The sequence below is a fragment of the Pipra filicauda genome, unplaced genomic scaffold (assembly GCF_003945595.2).
Source record: "Pipra filicauda isolate LSUMZ 115617 unplaced genomic scaffold, ASM394559v2 scaffold36_size6622888_pilon, whole genome shotgun sequence".
Lineage (NCBI taxonomy): Eukaryota > Metazoa > Chordata > Aves > Passeriformes > Pipridae > Pipra > Pipra filicauda.
Genome location: NW_024104498.1, coordinates 775,369 through 794,160, shown reverse-complemented (window position 1 = coordinate 794,160; position 18,792 = coordinate 775,369). Strand labels below are relative to the sequence as shown.

The following is an 18,792-nucleotide window of genomic DNA, read 5'->3' as shown; positions in this document are numbered from 1 at the left end:
TACTCGTGTTTATAATAGAAACATCCATAAAGAAAGAAACATGTTCTAACTCTTCTCATTACCCCAAAGAGAATTGCATCTTTAATCACACAAAGCACAACGGCTTTCTAATTTTGTTTAAAGTGTTTCAGTACTTACAAAAACCAGATCAGGTTATTGTAAATCTAGAGCAAATTAGAATCATTGGCCTCTGCTCAGCTGTATTCAAGAATACTATGTAAATCATAAATTTAATGGCACACAGAGACACACATCTGTTTCTGTTTTGTACAAGTTAATAATCTAAGTTTAGAGTATTTAAACATTACTTTCATTAACTGGAAAATTGTGAAAAATAGAGACTGCTGAAAGTCATGTGTTGCAGCATTAAGCTAAGGGAAATATAAAAACTGCAAGTCTACCCAGTAAAGGCTAATTTTGTGAGAGATATGTGCCATTGTCTGTTTAATGACCTTGCAGATCCTCTGTTTACTGGGAAAACTCACACAAACAGAGCTGCAGTGCTCAGGAGAATCTGCACCTGCACACGGGAGATTTCAGCTTATATTTTTAGCAGCAAATGCCTGTCACTACAAGGAATAGATGGTGCCTTAATTCCCTAAACTTATATAGATAATGACCTGATGACTTTTCCTATGGTTAGCATTCTATAATCCAAGTAAATAATCTGCAGATCAATATACGTATTGCAACTGATTTTAAAGATATTTTTGTCACTAGAACTGATAAAAATGCTGTGCTGCATAAATCAATTCCCAGTGTATACTTATTTTTATAAAACTTACCTTGTGGTCTAGTGTATACTCTGTCTTATAAATTGCTTCATAACATAGTTGTTATGGAAAAGTTTATTAAGATATTAATGCACCATCTCACACTGTATCACAAATGAGGCATCATGCCCAGTGTATGTAAATTGTGATTCGTTGAAGAAACAAAGCAGTGTTTTCAATATTTTTGTTGTAAAGACAATAGCTTTTACGTACAAAAATTATGTCCAAAATGTAATTTCTTACAGAATTTTTTCTCTCCAAATAATCTACTTCTTAAAAGACACCCAGTCTTTGGGAAGTCAGACGTCACTTAGGTGCTCGTGCTAAAATTTGGCACGAGCACGTTTTGCTTGTGCTAAAATTACCTGTGGTAGCAGATACTTTGCATTGAAGCTTAGGGTGCATAAAGCTGAATGGGATTTATGTAAATAACTGTATGAATATGTATCTCACCTTTCACCAGTGCTAATTTCAACGAGCTGTATTTGAGAGGGAATTATATTAATATATACAACCGATAGGGAATTTGCACATTAATTTCACTGTCAACAAAAATTCTAAAGAAAGCAAATTAAACTGACACAGCCATATAGAGAGGCAACAGGAAGAGAAAAAGGCAAAACTGGGCACCTATATGGTGCAATGCAAATTTGTGGTTTATTCTTCAGTAACATCCAGTGCTTGCATATGCAGGAAATTCTCCCATTCCTGTGTAAATGCATACCAAGCTATCACTTTGCTTTCTGGGTGTGTCATAAAAGTTTGTGCCTTGTCTTAATGGTATATTAAATGTAGTACTGTGATTTACCAGATATAATGCAAAAAGATCATATTTTGATGCTGATTATTCAACAAAGAGCAGCCAGTGCTTGCAGTGAAGTGGAGAACAGCATCTTAATTAATTATTGAATACATTTTAGTATTTATAATTAGCAGTAGTACTAAGCAGTCAATCCATGTTCCTCAAAACAGGAGCACAGTACTAATATCATTCTTTGACTGCAGTGTTTTTAGAAGGGCGTAACCATACCTTCAATCAGATTCAAACACTATTTGTCAAAAACATTGAGGTCTGTCAAAAGTAAATGATCATTTAATTAAAGAAAAAAAAGGTGGAATATCTTTGATCCCCATACTTTAGTGATATTAATTCCCCGTGCTGCAGGTGTTTGTAATATATAACAAATCATTACTGAAACAGAGGCTTTTACAGGCAGTTTTGGTGCAGGAAAATGACTGTTCTTTCCAGCTGCCAGGGTTACACCTGGAATACAGGCATGACAAAATGTGGACTAGATGTAAGCCTGGAAACAAATGTGGGTCCCTCTCCACACTCTGCTCGTGTCAGCTGAGATGGATTGCAAAGCTGTGCTGCTGGACAGAGTTGATGGGGAGCTGGGAGAGACTGGGTTTGCTGCTGTGTCTGGGCCCCCTGACCAGTGATCCACCATCCATCCCTGGTATCTGCTCCAGAGGGAGCCAATCACGGAACCTCCACCATTCCAATGGCAATCAGGACCGGGGAGAAAAAACACATCCTTATAAAAAATATAAGGCACCAAGTCCTTGTGTTAAAGCACACAACAAAATCAAAGCAAGGATAACCAATCAGCCGAGGTTCTGAGCACTTCCAGGATGGCAAGAGAAACTGGGAGGCAGAACCAGAGGAAAGGACGACTCATACATTGTCTTGATTAAAGCTACCAATTGAACATTCGAATTTAAAAAAGAAACACTCGTTCTGACAGAATAACACCTAAGTGGCACATTGGGAAAACAGCAGAAGTGAACTGAAATATGCAAGTTTGGAAGTAAATATGGCTCTCAGGCCCCATCTTTTGATAAGGGAAATTCGAAAGTTGCAATCATGAGGTGAGGAAGTCCCAGCAGGAGGTTCTTTTCTGTTCCTGATTGATTGTGAGCACCCTGTTCTTTCCTGCTCATAACCTATTACCATATCTCTCAACTTGATTATTATGACTATGGACCAGATTTTCACGTAGGCAGTGTATAGAATTTCTGCAACTTGACTCCTAAAGAGAAACATGGAAAGAATTTAAGCCGTTAAGTTTAAAAACTCCTCTGCTTCGAAGCTGCCTACGTGGAGAAGATGTCTCTATTCCATAGGCACTTCCATGTCTTTATATCAAATTTTCCTCCAGCTGTAATGCTCATCATGCCAAATATTTCTTCAGTCAAGATAAATCCAGCTCTGCACCTAAGTTATTGCTAAGGCTCTGTAAAACAAAGCTGAGCAGTTAAAGGTGACAGTCAGACTCTAAGAGCACCTGACACTCCTGAAAACAGTGAGGCTGCCACTGAACCCACAGGCAATCATCCCTCTCCTTCAGAGGTGTGGCTTTATCTTACAACCAGCAGTTAGGGACTTGTCCAAAGTGTACGAAACAGGCTCAGTTCTCTCCTCTGCCTGAAGTGTTTCAAATGCATATTTCTCCCCAGCTGAACAGTTCTCTAACCCACAGCCTGACTGGACACGGAAATATTCTCCACTTCTGTTAAAGTCATGCACCAGGCAGAAAATGATTCAGGATTCACTGGGCTAGAAAGTGAGAGCACCAGAGGAACGTGGCTCTGTAGCTTCATGATTTGGACAATCAGCTGGACTGGGGAGACCTGAGTTCTGGTCAGTGGTCCAAGGTTTGGATGTGTTTTATCCCATAACTTCTCCAGAAAGTAAAGATAACCTTACCCCCAGTGTAGGCATCTAAATCCTTATGGTTTTGTAGACCTGTGCAGATCTCCTCAAATCTTGGCCTATGCCTTCAAAAATACGGATTTTAACAGTGCTTAGGATGATTACATTAGGGGCTTGGGAAGAAGAGAAAGGGCTTTGTGGATTCATACTTGCAAATACAATGGTTTGCCTTTGAGTTCTTCATTCTTCATCTGTTTTGTATCACCTTTCATTTTGGGAACAGAGGAGTGGCCAGAAACCTAGGTAAAATGATACTTAAAAGCACCCTGTAATAAATATAACTTCTAGATTGGAATCTAGATGCAACTGGAATTTCATAAAGCAATCATAAGTGTTATAGGGGCTTAGCACAGGCATCCATTCCTTCTCTCATTCCGTTTCAAACACTCCCATTCTGTTATAACAAGCAGGAGGGTTGGAAGAGGTAAGGAGAGGTGGTGAGAATAAACAGTGACCCCCACACATGCCAGTCTGAGATACGGGTACTTCTCTGGCTGCAAATTACAGAGATTGAGCAAAGTCATGGCAAATTGTATAATATGGTTGTGTAAGGGGAAGGAGGAGAAGGAGCTCCCTACCTGCCAGGCAAAATTACATTTATTTTAAATAGAAAAATCTATTTAATTTCTTAGTATTCTCTTGGGCTTCTCCCCTTAAAAAAACAAACAAACAAAAAACCCCAAACATTTTTTTGCTGCCCAAATGCAGAAGTCATGCCTGTGCAGATACAGCAGTTGGAGAAAAGGGAACCTAGAAATGTGGAAAACTGTTTGGAGAATTGGGATCTCTTTACATATCCCTTTCCCCAAAAGCTCAGCACTGCAGTTCCTTTGCTGGGATGATCGTTTAAGCTCCTGTTTTCATAGGAAAGCAGGGAATTGTGCTGGTCTCTTTTTAACCCTGTTCTGCTCCGTGACTCCCAACAGCTCAGGCCTGGAAACTCTCTGGCCTTTGTAAACGCCTGCAGGGTTTGACTGGAAACTTTTCTCCACCAACAGACACCCCAAATACCTGAAATCCAAAGTAAGGAATGTACTCCTTCAGTAACATGGAGCTCCACCACTCCCCCAAATTTACTTCAGAGAGTGAACAGGCAACTGCAAAGTCTTAGCACGAGCATAAAAAGCTGTATCTCAGTTCATTGGTAAAAATCATATTGATCTCTTAAAATTTATTAATGTGATACAAAAATTCCGTTTCAGGATACCTGGTTAATATGGCACAGACATGCTTTTGTTTCATAGCTGCGTTTTCTCTGAACAACGTTTTTCCTAATATTACTTAATTAAACAAAATTAAATTAATTTCTAAGAAACAAGAAACAACAGCTTTGTTGGATAAAATGATCTTCATTTTCTTGAAGCCATTTAAATTAAAAACATGCGTTTCTACAGTTGGAAAAAAACCATTCATGGTTAAAATGTTTGAAGCCCATCAATCTCTTTAACCACACAGCTAATGTGTTCCTTCTGTTTTCTTTGAATGAAATCACCATGAGTGGTTAGATGTTGATTTAACATAAAGCAAGTGGAAATGGGTGTTTCCTTAGTCATGTATAGAATTTATTTTTAAAAACAATTAGCAAGTGTTATGAGTAAGTCAATGATTTTGTCATTTCTTGAATAATGATATAGATTATGAGTCATTAAAATTGATTACTGAAGTAAACTATGCAAAATGCAAATTCTTATTACATTTATTTGTTAGGAACAGCTGCAGAATTCTCTTTCTTTATGGATGGGTTTCATTTTTTTCCCCAAGTGACACTAAAATCAATTACTTAGTTTAAAAGACCGGTAATTGTCAAGATATATTTCCAAACTTTTAAGGCAATACATTGGATATTTCCTATTATGGGCTGCATCATTCACAGTTTATTTATATAAATTTGCCTGCAAAAATTAATTGGGGGTTTTCCTAAATAAAACAAGCAAAATTTTCCCCTTTTCGGTTTTATGTTGAAATGGCAAAATCATGTAATGGTTTGTTACATCTCCATGTACCATGGAAAAAAACTCAAGCCTTTACATTATACCAATTAAACTCTGTCCTTACATTAGTACATCAATTTTAGCTGACGTTACCTCACTACATATATTTACTACCTCCTCCATCAGTCTTTGCTAACATTACATCTAATTAGAAGTTCATTGATACGTTATTCACAGGAGTACAGACAGACAAGAGGAAATGTCAGTCACTACTATTTAAAGTTCAGTCATAAAACTCCAGTAATAAAAAAATAGGCTGCATAAAATCTGTGTAAATCATTTCTCACGGGGCAACCAACACTTAGGGCAATACAAAATATTATTTATCAAGATATTGAAGCATTTTAAATTAACCTTTTTAAGAATAGGCAGATGTAAGATGCAGTTCTTTCACAAAAAAAAAAAAAAAGTTAGTGGAGTCTACAAGATCATATTACAGACATCATAATTTGGTTAATTTATGCCACAAGTTAAATCATCTTTCTCAGATGTGCCTCCAAGTACACAGCTGACAGTTAAAGTTAAATCTTTCCAGTAGTTACTGTCCTACACATAGTCCCTAGAAATGCTAATTGATATGCAATTGTTGTGATTATTTTAAAAATTACTAAGAATTTGCTTTTAGTTTTTAGAAGACATGAGCCAGCAGATTCATCAGAGCAACTGGAGAGCACACACACAGAATATGCAGCCTAACATGACACATTACAAATATAACATTAGTAAAAAGGGGGGGTAAAATATCATCCAATTACTTTGATAAGACTATAAAATTTCTTGGAGTGTTTTCAAGCTAGGTATTTTGCACTGTTGCAGCAAAGCAAGGTTTTAAGGAAAATCTACTTGTCTGTACTTATTTGTGGAGTCTCTATGGAATAAGATTCATATTTTATGGGGATATGGCAAAAATCAAATAGTAGGCAGTCATAATGATGGAAAGAAACTTGATTTGTTATAATTCATTCTTACATATTAATATTCAAATCTGGCAATGATTGTGGCTGAGGAAAAACTAAAGGATCAGATTCAAGTATGCCATGGGTACATGTGTGTACAATTTTTCTGTTTTAAAGAAACAGATGCTGATTCATGTGAAGTAAAATTAATAATTTGAATAATAGTATTTTACTTGCCAAAACAATATACACCTCTGCCAGGTATTCTTATATCTTAATGCAGTTTTAATGAGGATTAATGGAAACACGTGTTTTTGAAACCAATGCTAAAAGATCCCTGCATTTTTAACGATTGTTTAAAACTCAGTTTTACAGCTTAGAGTTGTAAAACTTGGAGTTGTAAAACTCCATCTCTGCATGCAGACAGAAATATGATTCCAGAAGTTTTTGATGAAAAGAGGGAAAATGAACTTCAGTCCTGCAGTTGAATCCACATAGGCGAATTCACGTTGACTTCTACAAATATTAACACAAGGCCTAGTTCTGCAGCTCTTTGCAATTTTTTCCTGGGTAAAAAAAAAAACAAACTTTAGAGAACCCAACAGACTTTTTTTGCTGCAAACAGAAGAATTCCTCTCTTGTGTCCTCTCAAAGGAAAACGGTCAACTCCAGCTAATTCTTGTATTATCGACAGTTTTCTGGCTAAATCCTGTTCTCATCAACTGAGCACGAGTCTGTCAGCTCAGGGCTATCACCGCTTATCTGCAATCACACTTATTAAAAAAAAAAAGGAAAAAAAAGAAAAGGTAGGATTTGCTAATGATACATTTTAAAACTCCGGTAAAATCATGGCAAATCAATATTTATGTCTGTATATTTCTGTGACCCTCTTTTCAAGCATGTTTCCATAACAGATGCAACCAACCCTTTCAATGAAAACCGGTTTCTAATGAAATACATTAAAACGCCTGTATAATTTAATTCCATTAGAAATGCATACGAGGTTAGCTAGGGTTTATACAGGTATTTATAAGGATATTCAGCAAGAAAGGGCTGTTGGCTATACTAGGAATACACACAGGACTTCATAGAGAACCTGCTCTTTTGCTCTGTTTTGCTCTCCCAGGAACCCAAACTCTTCACTACACATAGTGGGCACGAACTATTCCATAGACAGATGATCTCCTGTCCTCCCATGCTGAGTTGGGTTTTGAGGGAGTTCACAGATTTAATACAGCTGAAATCAGCCTCAGGAAGGTGCACTGAACTCCTCCCTTGGTCCTAAAAGCCTGGGATTGTCCTTCCACTCCCCAGTCCCCTGGACAGATACCCTGAACTGAGGAAGGTCTGCGTGGTTATGGGATGCCCATATTCCAGTGACTATTAGATGTTCATCCCCAGGATTATTGCTAGCAGTGTTGAAAGTTTAATGTGGTTTTGAAGAACCCTGGACCAGCTCTGTGGTTTTCTGTACTTCATATTGCAAGGTCTTCAAGATCCAGTTTCCTTCTCACATGTCATGTTTCTCTTAAGACACGCTACAATTTCTAAAGAAGAGCACTAATTGCACAGGTATGCAGAGCCGTCGAAATGACTAAATCAAAAAATAAATCATTATCATTGACAAAGGTAATGATCCTGATTCTCTGGCGTGGTGTGGGTGTTTTAAGCTGAATTGTCAATGTGCTTTGGACCTAAAACAGTTGATCAAGCCCCAAGTGCTCATGCCTTCCATGCCTAGGACACGAGATTCCATGGGTAGATGCAGCTGAGAGGATTTCATTTCAGTGCTGCAGCTGGCAGAGGGAGGGGATGGCTAAAAACCCCAATCAAGGGGGAGGGGGCAGTAATCAGGGCAGGTCTGCGCCGCTCTGACCGCGCTGTCCCCCCGTCGCTCCCCGCAGCCCGGCGCTGGCTCCGCGCACGGCGGCCCTTGCTGATGCCCAGCTGCTTCTCCCTGACCTTGAGAGCCGGGAACTGCCCGTGTCGCACATCCTGAAAGGTCAGAGCGGATCCTCAGTGCTTTGCATCAGCACAGAGGAAAAAACCCAAGCCCTACCGGCAATGCCGGACCTGGTTTCCAAGAGCAGATTTTTTGGGAGAACGCAACAGCGCTGCTAGACTGCGTTTTGTATCCGAGCACAGCAGTGAGTCAACCGGGTATCCTTTAAATCGCTTCCAAGCGCTGTTTCCCCTGCCCTGACATGCCTTCCCTAGCGCACGGCTGTGCCTCGGCGGGCAGCGGAGCACAAGGGCCGGCATTGCCGAGCCAGCGCCGCCGGACCCCGCTGCTCCCGCCCCGCCGCTGCAGGATTTTGGGGTGATGCCGGGGAGGGGGGCAGAGCAGCGGGGCACGGGCGGTGCGGGAGCGGCCGGGCGGCTGCGCTCGGCCCCGGCACCGCCGCGCGGCGCGGGCAGGGCGAGCGGGAAGGCGAAGGCGCGGCGGGGACGCCTCCGGCCGGCCGGGCTGGCGCCTGCAGCCGCCGGGGAGGCAGGGCAGGCAGGGGAGGCAGGCAGGGGAGGGGAGGTAGGGCAGGCAGGCAGGGGAGGGGGCGGCCGCAGGCCCCGCGCCGTGCGCGCCCCTCGGCTGGGGCGGGGAGCGGCCAGCGCGGCCTCCGCTGCTGAGCAGCCAGCACCCGTTCCTCGCCCTTCTCCAGATACGGGGGGGCTGAAAAAGGCAGGAAGGGAGAGATTTTTGTCCTTCGCCGGTGCCGCTCTACGTGATAATATGTTTATATGATTAGCCGAGCCCAGGGGTGGGAGCGCAGGGAGAGGGGGTGGAGATTGGAGGGGGAGGAGGCTGGAGGTGACTCCAGTTCAGAGCCGGCGGAAAGTCCGTGTCAGGACTTGGCGCTCCCCAGCCGCAGACGGCGCGGTGCACAGCGCGGAGAGGCTGCCGTACGTTCACTGGGATTTTTTTTTTTTTTTTTTTTTTTTTTGGTGTGTATGTATTGCGTTTTTCCCATTGCCGCGCGCGTTACTCGCTCAGCGCCCGGCGCCCGGTCTCCAGTCGCCGGCGGGGCAGCAGCACCGGGAGGAAGAGGAGAAAATCCGAGGAGGGGCCGGCGCCGCACTCCGCCAGAGGCCAGAATGTCATCCCGGGAGATGTGAATCCAGTCGGTGCGAGCGACAGAGACACGGAGGAGGGGGGTCCATCGTAACGTTCGAGTTGTTCCCCGCTACCCCAGCTGCGGGCATCGCCTCCCGATCGCTGCTCAGAAGGGACTCCCGAGGCTGGGCACACGCGCGGCGCTGCGCCCGTCCTCCCCTCCATTTCGGCTTTTTTTTTTTTTTTTTTTTTTTTTTAATTGAATTTATTCCTCGCGTGCGTGCGTGCGGGAGCCTGGCTGCATCGCGCGTTCGGTGCGGAGCGGCGCGTGGGGAACCGCAGGAAGATGTTGACTTAGCCCCGGCAGAGGCTCCCGGCCGGCCGCGCCGAGCAGAAGCCGCCCGTGCCGAGCGCTGCCCCAGCCCGCCGAGCCGCAGCGCCGGCTGCCGCCCGCCCCAGCCCGGGCACCGACCGCGCCGCGCTCCCGCCGCTCTGCGGGGCCGCCCGGACCGCGGGTCCCGCCGGGGACACCCGCCCCGGGGACACCCGCCCCGGCCGCCTTCGGCTCGCACGCACAGGTAAGGGAGCCGCGGGTCCTGGCGCCCCTGCCTGCCCCGCCCGGGCAGCGCCGGCCGCGGGAGCGCCTCGCCCGCGGGGAGCGAGGGAAGGAGCGAAGGAGGGAAGGAGGGAAGGAGCCCCGAGGAGGGCGCAGGGCCCGGCGCTCGGCCCCGCTCCGCCCGCGGCCCCGCTCCGCCGGCCGCCCCCCCGCGCCCTGCGGAGGGACCTGCGGCAGCCGCGCCGAGCAGGCCCGCGGCCCCGCCGAGCAGCATCCCGGGCGGTAAATAATTACCTGTTGCGGGTTTATCTGTGTAACTCTGCCGAACGCCCGTCCTCCCGTTCCCCCCCGGCCCGTGCGAGGTGGGGGGTGGCTGTGGGAAAAGGAATAAATTACCCTTTGTCGGCGGTGGGGTGAGAGCAACTTTTTTTTTTTTTTTTATTTTCTATTTATTTTCACATGTAGAAATCTGGGGCCATCTGGAGACAGAAAACAGTGTGTCATGAGGCACCGTGGCTGTGTCTGGCTCTAAAAATAACATCTTGTTGTTAGTCTGCGCCGGCCCTGCTGGGATTTGAGCGCGGTTTGTCAGAAAGTAAAGAGCTCTGCTGGTGCTCAGGTGTGTTTTCTTTGCCCAGAAATGCCCCTGTGCGCGACGGAAGGCGTCCTGCGGAACAAATGTTCTGCTGTTTGGCTTCCTCAGACGCCCTGGCTCCCTCCTTTTGTTGCTTGCCACGAAAAGAGGTGCCATTTCGCATCATTCTGCAGAAATTGTTTGAATTAATGCAAGTGTGAATTCTTACCGTTTGAAGGAGGGTATTAGCATATCAAAGGTTTCTTAGCTCCGGCTCAATTGAGAAAACTTCAGCTTGTCTTCCATTTGCTTCCAAGAAGAGGCCCAAAGGGCAGTGGGAATTGTAAAGGGGTAAAATGGGGAGGTGGATTTGGGTTATGTTTCTGAACTTTTGCTGTTTTGCAATTATGCGAGTTAAAAACAAGGTCCCTCCGCTGCAGAGCTCTCGCGAACGCTCGGACAATTACACTCCATTGATTAATGGTTTGTTCCGAGGGGAAAAAAGTGACCTTTTATGACAGGCACTGTGGCGTGGTCTCTGATGTCTCTGGGAGGGGGATTTAGAAAGCCCTTTCTGCCGCTCCTGCTCTGGGTATGGCCTACACGGTACTGCGTGCAGGGCTGAATGGGGAGCACCTTCTAATTACTTCAGAAAACAAATGAAATCTTGCAATAAAAGACCTCTCGATTCCAGGCCTTTGAAACAAATATGCTTCCCACCTTAATGGGTGGGTAGGCTGGAATAATAGGTATTTTTATGGAGAGTTTTAAAAGAAGTTTTGATCACCACCGGCCATATGCTTCCATTTCCTTTTCATTCCAGAAAAAGTGAAAATGAGTAATTCTCGTAATCTCATTTAATCAGTGATACTGTGTTTACTAAGATAACCTAATTTGCGGTTAGTATTACCCTATAATAAATAATCTGGAACCAGCTATGGCAGGAGTGCTGTTCTGGTGCCTGTGTAGAACAGTTATCGCGTTGCAAGTTGTTTTTCGTGACTACATATTTGCAGTTTTTTATTCTTTTGTTACTATATCTTTGAGTCTGGGAGGGGATGTGGCCCAGCCTACCATTTTATTGTCTTTGCAAATCAATATTCATAATCCAGCAACCCAAAAGCCAAGCAAAATCCAGTTATCCATCAGTAAGTTGGGACCTTTTCCAGGGGCCAGATGTTTCTTTGGAACTATATTCTGGTTTATATCTCTGGCAAGAAAGAACTTCCTATGCTTTCCTTGCCTATTGCTTCTTTCCAAATGTTTTACTTGAATGATACACATAGTAAAAACATACCATTTTGTTTTTAAAACGATTGCGTTTTTAAACATACAATTGTGTTTTTAGAAAGTTTAAGTGCTTGATGTGTAGCATTTGGGCTGTTGTTTGGCGTTTGTTTGTTTGATAATTTATTTTTCTTCTGGCTCACCATTTGAGGGTTGTTTCTTTTAAAGCCATGAAAGTGATGTGCCTTTAGAGTAGGGTATCTTCACTCGTGCATCAGTGTCCTTTCATTTCATGAAGGAACTGAGTATATATGGTACGTCTTGGTGAAAAACACTGCGCTTAATAAAATGATTTATATGGAGTTCTGTCATTCTTAGATGGAGACGATCACTTGGGCGTTTTGTAAATAGATGTCTTTAGTGGTCCTAAAATGACATAATTACTTTCAGGTGATTTCCAGCCGTTTATTTACCTAATGTCTTCAGCTGTCTGATGTAGTACCTTTTGGTGGTGTAAAAGGAACATATTGATGTAAGTGCCATTATCACACTTAAGTTGCTGTTAACTAGTCTGCTTTGAATGCAGAGTGCTATAAAGAAAGCGCATTATCCTTTCAGCTATTAGGGATAATCTAAAAATTGTCTTGAAAACGTTGCACTTCGGTTTATATGACGCCAACCCCAAATTCGACAAATCTCCGAAGATTTAAAAAAAAAAAAGTAGCGGAAAGACGATTTTCAACATTCAGATGACAAAATTGGACCACTTAGAGAAAAATTAATGTGCTGCAGCAGCACTTCAGCTGCCATTTTCAATCACTGTGGGTTACTATGTGTTGGCAACAGTAAAAAAGCGTAGACGTTCAGAAAGCTCAGGGAGCTGGTAGTTGGGGGATCAGGATGTTGAATCATGTGGGGTAGAACAAACCAATTACTTCAGGTTTTGACTTGAGAATTTCCAGTAAACATTTTTTTTTTTTTCTGGCTTTTGGCTCCCCTGCTCATTAATAGACCAACATCAAAGCAGGCAACTAAACTTCCAAATGTTATAAAAACTAATGTAAAGATACAGATCTCACATGTAGTCTTGCAAGTCTTAATTTAAAACAAGCAGTTGGAGTTTTTATTGCTGCAATTTTCACAATCAGCAGAGACATTAACACCAGGCTTCTGGGTGTTTCCCTTCTTAAAATGAGCAAGAGGAGAGCTTTAAAAAAACCAAAGTTTGCTTAGTTAGTTCTTATTTGATCACTTCAGAAGCTTTCTCAATGTTTTATTTATCTCTTATTGCTTTTAATGCATAAAGTCAGGGAAGGGGGTTACTCAGGAATTCTAGTCTCTAGTAAGGAAGTACCTTATTAAAATTTAAATAAGCAAGTCTTAGGCGTTTGTGGTCTTTATGGTTAATAGTATGTAATAACACGATTGGTTTTCTAAAATGTGATATGTAGGCACGACACTTTGATTAAGAGATTTTTTTTTTTAAATGAGAATAGTTATAATGAAGAAAAAATGCTACAGTTTTGAATGACAGCTTTTTAGAAAGGTCCACAATTTTCACTTAAGGATTTTGGAGAGAGAAGTCTCTAGTTAGGCAAAGTATTTATGAAAGTTATGTTTGAAATACATTTCTAGATAGCGTGTCATAAATTCACATAAATCATCATAACCATACAGTAGAAAGAATTGTTTGGTGTTTAGAGAGCACAGAAACACAATCATAAGTTTTTACTAAAATTTGGACTAAAAGTTTTTGTATTTCCAAGCCCTTGCTCATCCTGTGTCCACCTATGATGTTGACATACGTGTAAGAAAATAATGGTGACTTATAGTATGGCCCTTGCAGAGGATTGCACCGTGCATAGTAATAGTAATACTACTACTACTACTGATGAATAACCTACCAGTAACTGGTTGGAGATATTTTATATAAAAAAATGCTCTGTCTCCTCTGCATGTCCACTGAGCAGTATCTGTGGATGACTGATTATACAGGAGCTGGAAGTAACAATTAGTGATTTTTTTTTTTTTTTTACCTGGTCAACTGCAAGTGAAGAAGTTAAACTACATCTGGTGTATAATGGAACTCATATTCATGCCTAGGTAGACAAGCAGTCAGTTATAAAGCAATATCCTTCAGAGCACAGGCCAGGAAAATTTACAGTCAGTCATGTTACTTGGAGGTGTCATATTAAACACACCCTTTTCAAAGCATTTTTTTTTTTTAGGATTGATGCTTGTGATGTACAAAAGAGATTTGAAATTGCAAGAATTTCACCTTTTTAAGTGTTTATGTGCAGCTTTTAAACTTAAAGGCTGTCTGTTATTTTTTTTAAAACCCTCAGTTTGAAACGAGTAAAAGATTTAAACCATCACGGGTGTAACTGGATGTCAAGAAGACTGGAAGAACAACAAGCTGTTTTAAGGCCATTCTCAATACTCTTAACAATCGTGTTTAATATTTAAATAGTTTGCAAAGATAGCTGCATTTTGTTTCCAACACTTTTTCAAATAAAAGTAGCAGGTGGCTCTGGAATACTGGTAACTTGCAATTTAATGTGAATATATACCTGGTGTAGAGAATACTTCTAGTCTTTATTTAACAAGTGTGATTCTTTTTAACATTCTTCATTTGGAAGGTGAAAGACGACAGGCTTCAAGCCCTCTTCAGGAGCTAATTTTCTTGGAGTTCATGTGTTTTTTCAGCCTGTGATGTACGAGGTGTGTCCCTCCAGCAGACACTGGGAAGATTGTGTTGCTTAATATCAACAATTTGATTATAGAAATACTCTGACTTAGTGAGTGCCACGGTCCTGCAGCGTTCTCGGGGTGCAAACTGAGAGTTAACCAGGAATTGAGTCTGTAGGAAGAAGAAAGTCTTCAAACTGAGAATCCAGGTTATGGATTGTTACATGAAATGGAGGATTTTGTGGGTTTTAGAAGAATATGTAACACGCTTATGTCACGAATTCTTTCTTTTTGATTATCAGAAGGTGCTGTAATGATTCAACCAGCTCTAGCTTGCCATTATCCGAATTATTTAGAAAGGCATAACAGTAGAAAGCATTGCAGCCTGACTGAAGCAGGCACAGTGCTCAACACCTGCAGGTGGAGTGCAGTCTCTGGCAAAATGCTGTTGATTGTTACCCTGGCACAAAGCAAGCTTAGATGCAGTTTCCTTGATTACAACAAAAATTCGTTTTTATGAGCAAAGTGCTTCGTGTTCGGGGAATGTTTTGTGTGTTGTCTGCTAAGTAAAATCCCATCACACTTGTATACATTTGTTCAATTATCAGAGCAGCTAAGAGGAGGGGAAAAAAAAATCAATTTACCCTGAAAAGCACCAGAAATAAGATTACTTTGGCTAGTAGGAACTTGCCAGCACTGTCTAAATTGCTTAATATTATCAAATGTTGCCATGTTTCATGTTCAGTAAGAAGGATATTGACTATTCTACATGTCTAGGTCTGCTGTTTGGCTATTTCTTTATAAGGTATAAGCATGTCTTATTTTGATTCTTTCAACAGCAGTTACAGATAAATCAGAGGATCTAACAATAACTTTATAAAATAGATGGAATACCACCATTCACTGGAGAAATAGTATTTACTTGAGATAAGTGATAACAACTATTTTTTTCTCCTGTTGTTCATGTAACAGACAAATGTAAATACCTTAGCAGACATTTCAGAGTGAAAGGCAAGAGATAAAATGTAATTACTTTTCAGGGTGGCTCTGACGATGCCCATGTTCTTGTCTGTAATACAAAAAAGATATCTTTGCTCATCACCTCGGAATAGGAAGGCCATTGTTACTTCTGAATATCAAAATATTTTCTGATTTTTTAATGTTGACCTCGGTATTCATCTTTAGGTCTTCTGTGTAAGCTGGAATCCTTATAGCCATAAATTCCAGTCGCTGTTATCCAACCAAGCATTTAATAGAGCACCTAATGGACTCTGCTCCTGGATTTTTCTTGAATGCATAACATCTTGCTTCATTCAGTCACCAAAACTAACTTTGCTACAAGGACAGGCAGCACGACAAGTTAGAATCAATGGACCATTTGTAGGTCACAAAGTCAGTTTACTGGAATTTCAGAGGAAACTGGTTGAAAAGAGAGGACAAATGTCACTTTGAATAGAGATGTTTAAATCAGACTTCTGCCTTAGGGTAAAATTTAGGTCTGTTGTAGCCTAGATGTAATGTCTCCCTCTACAGAGCACAGCATTAATCATGGCTTGACAAGTGATCATGGGCTGAGAAAAATAGGGCCTGTCTTGGTTGTGTGGTTATTTTTTTTTCTAATCTTAATCTCTTAGGAGCACATTATAAACACTAACATTTACACAGAAAGATTTAAGTATCAATGTCTGCGTTTCAGTAGGGAGTGTAGCTATCTTCAGAGAAAATCTAGTTAGAGCTGGTAAGAAGCTACTTGTGTTTCTTTTGGAGACTCAGTATTAGGAATATTTTCCTTTTAACGTAATGCAGTTTTTTGTCATAGGAGATTTATCTTATGCCATTTCCTCGTACAAATACAGTAGAGTCTGGGTCTGCCTGTTTTGTCCCCTGGTGTACTAACTCACTCTGAAATTACTGTCTTTTTGCTTTAACAGTCTCTTACAATGTGTTTATCACCCAAGAAAGGCATTTCCTTTTTCAAAACCGGCAATATCGGGGAAAATGGGGAATGGATTTTAAAATGTAACACAGATTGGCTTGACCCTGATCAATGTATATGAATGTTTTTATACTATGCTAATGATGTGTTACTTGGCCACAATGAGCTACAAAAGCTGGAATGAAATAACAGGAATGAGGAGTGCTATTTGAGATCCCAAGTTCTGATGCTGTATGAATAAAAATGTGCTTAACATGTTGATGCTTAAATTAGGGATGTCTCGATGCATAGATCTGCGTGGGAGTGTTCATACCTTTTATGGCAGGGAGGGGAATTTTCTGATGCCTTGGGCTGCTTTGCTGCTTTCCTGTGCTGGGGACGGTGTGGGAGCAGCGAGCTCTGGGTGTGCACAGGGTGAGAGGTGCAGCTCCTTCGTGCACCGTGAGATTTGTGGCTGCAGCTGCTGAAAAAACAGGTGATAGCAGCAAAGGAGCAGCAGAACAACTTGTCGCCGGATAATTATGCTTTAAAAATTAGGCTGCTCCTGTTTATTCGGATGCCTCTGGATGTGATAAACCCCCCAGTCTCTCGTTCAGGCTTGGCTGCTGCTTTTTCCTTTGTGCCCTCTGTTGGCATTTTCCGATCAGCCGACACCTCACACCGATTACTGCTCTGAATGCAGGTGACAGAATAATAATGCCGATTGCTGCTAAAGTTGTTTCTGCCAGCTGGGGAGGGGATGACCGACCTTGTTCCTGGCTGTCATCCTTGCTTTGCTGCTGCTGGGCTCTGGTGCACTTGGAGCCTTCCTGCGAGAGCAGTGGAGAGCCATCACATACCAGGAGGAGACTTTAGTTCACTTTTCTACATATTCTCTCACAGTATCGTATTTTTAATTTTTTACAGCGCAGCAGTCTGCGCCGGGGTGAAGAGTGCTCACAAACAATTCCCTTGCAGTAGGCAGCGTTGCTTCTAAATAAAGTGCCATTTTAAGAAAATATTTCTGAGAACAAGTTCTGCTGTCGACTCCGCGTTTCTCTGGCGAATTCCTGATGCCTGTGTTGATGGTAGGCAGAATTCTTTTCCGTCTGATCCAGGCATCCTTTCACTAGACTATTGGACTATTTTGTAGACTTTTACTACGTGAAGTGACTGATTTGGAAACAACCTGGCTTTCCCAGAATGAATAAAGATTGCATTTTCATTTTGAACAGAATGTCTGTTCTGCAGAAGACCCATTCATAACCATTTTGTTGGTAAATTTGTCACTTAAGCATCGAAGGGCAGTTTCTCTAGCAGTTTTTATTTACTTCAGCCTAGTAGGTATTTCTTAAATGCAGACTGTCTGTCGGTGAGGCCGATTCTTGTGTAAATCAGTATAAAGTGCTTTAAGGAGAGAAGGTGCCTCAGCAGTGGGGTGTTTGTGTCTCAGCTGCTGTGCCAGGAAAACGGGCTGAGGCTGGGAGTTGTTTTGGAGAGGGAGGGGAGGTGCTGGCTGACATAATTTGAAAGTGAGAAGAAATCCTTTTGCCCTTCAGGCAGTTATCTTACCCGTGCTTGATTAGAGCATCGTATCTCCAAAATGTAATTTTTTTCCCTGCTTTCTTTACTTCCTTATTCTTTTCCTCATTTGAGGACGTGTGTAATAGTATCTGATAGTAACCGGTTGTAGATCCAACTGTTAAAGATATTCCAGCAGCAAAGAAGAGCTCTGCATGCAGCAGACTCATCATCTTGAAGTGAACACCCAAAATTTGTCCTACATTTATCCCGTGTAATGGCTGTAGCCATGCTGGATATCACGAGTGTGCTTTTTGGTTTTGTGTTTTTTTTTTTTTTTTTTTTTTTTTTTAAAGCTGGCTCTGAAACCTTGAAAGGTTGTATTTTTGAATTTATTTTTCCAGTGAAAATTCAAGTGGCACAGTGCACGCGTGACTTTCTGCCCTGTGCGTGTGCATTTATTTTGTGGGTGTTCTTCATGGGTCTGAGAGCACTCCTGGCAGAAAGGGAGATCTGGCTCTGCAGGAGAAACAAAACTGCAGGGGCACGGTCGTTCTTTCCGTGTAAGAAGAGAAATTAATGCTGCCTGATGGCTTCCCAGTTTTTTCTCTGTGCTAAAGGTTAGATAGGATGGAGGCTTAATTATGATGTACTTAATATTTATGGCTTCCCTCACTGAAGCTCTTTTCCATTTGCGTTGAAGGGATTTTTGTCTATAAAGCTCATGCTGTTACAGTGAACAAACTTCAGACGTTCTAAGGGTGATGTCTTTTGGAAGAAAAACATTTGCCTCCAGTTGGATGAAAACTATATTGTTACTTCATGATTTGATATGAGTTGGTAGGGACATTTTTTTTTAATTTATTTTCAAGGTAACTTACCATTC

At 42.0% G+C, this 18,792-nt stretch overlaps 1 protein-coding gene across 18 annotated transcripts in view; it reads left to right on the top strand.

Moving 5' to 3' along the window:
• ADGRL2 (adhesion G protein-coupled receptor L2) overlaps positions 1-18,792 on the top strand; it is a 378,099-nt gene that overhangs the window by 211,279 nt on the left and 148,028 nt on the right. For 15 of the 18 annotated variants that reach the window (XM_039384672.1, XM_039384669.1, XM_039384667.1 and 12 more), the window contains exon 1: positions 9,908-10,003. The exons of 2 other annotated variants lie outside the window; for them this stretch is intronic. The gene's annotated coding sequence lies outside the window, so the exon portion shown is untranslated. Of the gene's footprint in view, positions 1-8,318; positions 8,379-9,907; positions 10,004-18,792 lie in introns of those variants that run through there. One more of the 18 variants, XM_039384662.1, reaches the window with a different exon arrangement.